The sequence below is a fragment of the Sturnira hondurensis genome, unplaced genomic scaffold (assembly GCF_014824575.4).
Source record: "Sturnira hondurensis isolate 20B ecotype Veracruz unplaced genomic scaffold, ASM1482457v3 Scaffold0009314, whole genome shotgun sequence".
Classification (NCBI taxonomy): Eukaryota; Metazoa; Chordata; class Mammalia; order Chiroptera; family Phyllostomidae; genus Sturnira; species Sturnira hondurensis.
In genome coordinates, this window is record NW_028081945.1 from 3,636,335 (window position 1) to 3,641,640 (window position 5,306).

The 5,306-nt window shown below is 34.8% G+C and overlaps 1 non-coding gene across 1 annotated transcript; it reads left to right on the top strand.

Annotated features, from left to right (window-relative positions):
* The first annotated feature begins 424 nt into the window (after positions 1–424).
* LOC118994452 (U6 spliceosomal RNA) lies at positions 425–531 on the top strand. Its single transcript, XR_005068050.1, has one exon. It is a non-coding gene; the product is annotated as a U6 spliceosomal RNA (small nuclear RNA).
* Positions 532–5,306: the final 4,775 nt, after the last annotated feature.

Here is a 5,306-nt window from a genome sequence, read left to right on the forward strand (position 1 = left end):
GGAAGGCAACTGATAGATGTTTCTCTCTCACATAGATGTTTCTCTCTCACATAGATGTTTCTCACCCTCTTTTTCTCCCTTCCTTACCCCTCTCTAAAATTAAAAAAAAGAAAACAAGGAAGGAGAAAAACATACTGTGTTCTTAACAAAAGAAGTCACATTTGAAATTAAATTAAAAGAACAGAGTGATTTTTATTTGTGGGCAGTGTACAAAAATATTAAATAAAATTACATATTCAGTTTAAACAGTGGCTTCATTTAATAAGAATTCCAAGTACTTTTTTCTTTGATCTGAATTTTTTTATGTACATCAGTAAAAAAACCCCAAATACAGTATTTTAATAATCATTTTCCAGATGGTTCAAATGTTGTGTTGAAGATCAATAAAATGTAAGCCAGTCCTGCAAATAAAACTTTAAAAGGAGTGCTTGCTTCAGCAGCACATATACTAAAATTGGAACAATACAGAGAAGATTAACATGGCCCCTGCACAAGGATAACATGCAAATTCGTGAAGCATTCCATGTTTTTGGAACATTATGCTAAGTGAAATAAGCCAGTCAGAGAAAGACAAATACCCCTTGATTTCACTCATATGTGGAATCTAATGAACAAACTGAACTAACAAGCAAAACAGGGACAGACTCATAGACAGAGAGCAGATGGCAGCTAGTGGGGGTGGGGTTAGGGGGTGGAGGAATTGAACAAAAAGGAAAAAGGACTCATGGACATGGACTACAGGCTGATGATTGCTGTGGAAAGGGAGGTATAAAATGGTAATGGAAAAAATACAATAAAGATTAAATCCAAAAAATTTTTAAAGAAAAACTTCATGTACTACTTTTGGTATTTTGCCTGCCAACCATTTCTGGGGTCTTAGAAGAAATTGCTCTTGTACACCAAATCTAGGAAGCGTATCTTATGGAAATATAAAAATATTGCGATTCTAAGTGCAAAAGCAGGATGACCTATATAAGGCACATTAGTCAGTTTAGGAAGGAAAGTACTGAGAAATGGGACAGCAAAACCACTTGTAAAAAATGTAAGAGCTGCCCTGGCTGGTGTAGCTCAGTGGATTGAGCATGGGCCTGCGAACTAGAGGATCGAGGTTCGATTCCCAGTCAGGGCACATGCCTGGGTTGCAGGCCGGTTCCCTGCAGGCCAACTTCCAGCAGGGGCCGCACGAAAGGCAACCATACATTGATAAAAAAATAAAAATTAAAAAAAAATTTAAGAGCTGTCATCAGAGAAATGCAGATCAAAACCACAACAAAATACCATGTCACACCAGTCAGAATGGTTATCATCTAAATAAAAGTCAGCAAATAATGTATTGGCAAGGATGTGGAGAAAATGGAACCCTCATGCACTGTTAATGGAATGCATATTGATACAGCCAATGTGGAAAACAGTATGGAGATTCCTCAAAAAACTAAAACTAGAACTACCATATGACCCAGCAATTCCACTTCTGGGTATTTAACCAAAGAAAATGAAAACTAATTCAAAAAGATATACGCACCCCGATGTTCATTGCACCCTAGCCAAGATTTGGAAGCAACCTAAGTGTCTATTGATAAATGGAAAAGAAAGATGTGATATGGATGTGATGCATACATGTGTGTATATGTACACATATATGTATATGAATGTGTGTGTGTATATATATATATAAAATGAAATTTTACACAACAAGAAAAAATAGAATTTTTCCATTTGCTACAACATCGATGGACCTAGTAGGTATTATGTTAAGTAAAGCAAGTCACACAGAGAAAGACAAATACCATATGGTTTCACTTTTATATAAAAATCTTATTTAAAAATCCCAGAAAAACAAATGAATAAACAAAACAAAAACAGACTCATAAAAACAGAGGTTAAACTGATAGTTCTTGAAGGTGGGGGTGGAGATGAGTGAAAAAGGTGTCAGGGAAGCCAGTAAACAACACTGTGGTAAGTTGCATAGTAACAGGTGATTACACCTTAGTGAGACTCTAAGGTACGTAAATGTCGAATCATTATGTCATACACCAGAAACTAATATAAAATTGTATGTATACTATACTTAAAATTTTAACAACTTTTTTAAATTTAAGGGCAATCTATTTTTTAAATAAAAACAGACAAAGCTTTTGAACTGGAAAAAGAAATGGGCTATATGAATGTTGATCTGTCTACAGGCCTTTATATAAAGATCTTTTCCCTCTTTTCAAGCAATTAAACATAAAATCAGTGAAGGTTTTTAGATTTTAAGTGAGGCATAAATAAGAATTGATTTAAAATAAGATTTATTAGCTACATGAAATGTCTTCAAAGTAAAGTTGTAAGTTTGGGAGTCTAAGACTTTTTATGTTGATTTAAATAAAATTTACCTGGAAGTAGGTGGCAAGATAAGAAGTTTTCTGTCTCTGAGATATTGTTACACTTTTTGCAAAACATTAGATAGAGACATTCTGAAAATTTTATTTAATGATATTGCCTAACCAAGGTATTTTATTTATTTTTTAATTGTTGTTCAAGTATAGTTTTCTGCCTTCCCCCCTACCCCAGCCCTCTCCACCTCCCTCCTGTTACCACTGCCTCTCTGTTATTGTCCATGCATCCTTTATAATTGTTTATAAAGCATCCCTCTAATTGTTTAAAACACTTGTCCCTGCAAACCGTTCACCCTTCCCCTCCAAACTCCCCCATCTCTCCACTCTGGTCACTGTCAGCCTGCTCTCACTTTCAGTGTCTTTGGTCATATTTTGCTTGTTTGTTTGTTTTGTCAATTAGCTTCCTGTTAAAGGTCAGATCTTATGGTATTTGTGTTTCACCACCTCTAACCAAGGTATTTTAAATGTAAAGAAATATGACAGAAGCTACACTTTTTGTATAAATTGCTGTTACCTTATTGGAAATATCCTTCTAACTAAATTATAACCACAAAATGATCTTTATTTTAAATGTTTTTAGGGTTTGATGATACTTTCCAGACATAAAAAGTTAAAGGAACTTTCTCTATCTGAGTGTAATAAAATCACTGACATTGGAATTCAGGTAAGATAATTAAGTCATTTTGATAAGGAGTTAAGAGTGAAAATTAAGCACAAATTAAACTTTGTAGGTTACAGTGGGAAAAAATGGGTTGCAGTGTAACAACATGTGTGTGATTTTGGTTGACACAAGATCAACTTCTGGCTTTTAGTCAGGTCTCTGTAGCCTAAGGTGACTGAACGAATTTGTTTTCTCATTTTTCTTCCTACTCTCTCCCTTCCCATTATTAGACTTGTAGGATAAATAGGGACAGATAAGTAGTTTACTTGGAGAATGATGAAATGCAATATGGTAAAATTGTAAGTATACAAAGGAGGTGTTCTGTATATAGAAATGTTAGTCTAACCATGAAAATTAGAAGAGTTTAAAAAATTATACCAGGGGCTTAACAATTAGGATCTTAAGTTACTCAAACACAATGGGTAGCATACTTTACCAGAATGGAAAGCATAAAATAAGTAACTAGGTAGGATAAGTGATTATGCATTAATTTGATACTTTAAGAACTCACAAAAAAGGTAAATTCCCTAGATGTGGCCTTGAAGTCTTGAAGTGGTTACTGTGAGCAGAGTACAACATAACACTGAACATCTCAATGTGTTACAACGGAAAAACAAGAATCTCATGTTATGCGTGCATTGAACTAGGACAAAATCTGGTTACCTATTTATAAATCATGGAAGGTAGTGTTGTAAAGGGAATTGATGACTTACTTATGAAAACCTGAGGCTAAACCAGGCATTTTTTTTTAAAGACAGGAACTCTCTTATTGAGGAAAAAGGACTTATCTCACACGTGGAAAGATAACACAAGTAATAGTTGACAAATCCACAGAGCATGGCAAATGAAGTTTTCTTTCATGAATTTGAAATGTACTTCACAAGAAGTTCTAACATGACTAGTAGGAAAGTGTTAAACTATTATACAAACTGGTGAACTATAGAAGGTGCCAGGTCAAGTGGTGCTGAGACTTTAGCATATAATTCTACAGTTTTATGGAAATGAAGAGTAGAGAAATGGAGGGATGCTTCTCTAAGTGGCTGATTGACAATACGGCTTAGTGGAGAAAAGTTGTTTTCAAATTATTTTTCCTATATTTCGTTGTGTCTGGACAATGTAATGGTACTTAAGGGAAATTGTAGCACCATTAAGAAATCTTCTTTAGGAAGCATTAGTGTCAAGCAATGTTAGTTTCTCCCAATTTCAGACTCTGGGTACTAAGGTCCTAAGAAATTCCTAAGAAATGTGATTACTATTATATTCAATTACATAAAGAATTAAAAAGGATAAACATTATCCTTCAAAACAAAGATCATAGACAGGTCCACAATGTCCATTCAGGACAAGGTTGTTATTCTACGATAACAAAAGAGGGTTACAGAACACTTAGATATATGTAACCTAGTAGGAGAAAGAGCCAAAAAAGTTTCTTCTAAGGGTAAACCATGATTTAACTATTGCAGTTCATTTAAGGGTCAAACATGCATTTACATAAAACTTGATGCATGTATATGATCTTCTCAGGTTTTCAAAAGGTCTTTGACAAGATGATAGAGTAAAGGTTATTAAAATAAAACAGTTAAATGTTAACATTTCTAATATTGAATTATATTTCTTTTTGCATTTATTATATTTATATAATAAAATACATGATTTCTTGTTTATTTTCAGTTATATCTAGAAATTATTAAACAGGAACATAAAAACATAAAGAATAATTCTTTTTTGCTGCTCCATTTGCAGCACTTTTCTTCTGAACATAAATACATTTTTTATTGTTGTTCAAGTAGAGTTGTCTCCATTTTCACCCCACCACAGCCCCTCTCCCCAGCTCTTAGCCTAGAACCTGCCCCCTTTGTTTTGTCCATGTGTGCTCTGCACATGTTCCTTGATGGACCTTCTCCTATTTTCTCCCATTATACCTCTCCCCCACCCCTCTGGTTGCTCTCAGTTTGTTCTTTTTTAAAAAATATATTTTATTGATTATGCCATTACAGTTCTTCTACTCCCCCCCTTCATTCCCCTCTACCCTGAACATCTCCTCCCCCACCATTCCCCCCCTTTAGTTTATAACCACGTGTCTCAAGTTCTTTAGATTCTGTATTTCCCCCACTATTCTCACCCTCCCCGCTATCTATTTTTTACCTATCGTGTATGCTACTTATTCTCTGTACCTTCTCCCCCCTTATTCTCCTCCCACTCCCCTGTTGCTAATCCTCCATGTGTTCTTCATTTCTATGGTTCCACTCCTGATCTAGCTGTCCTCT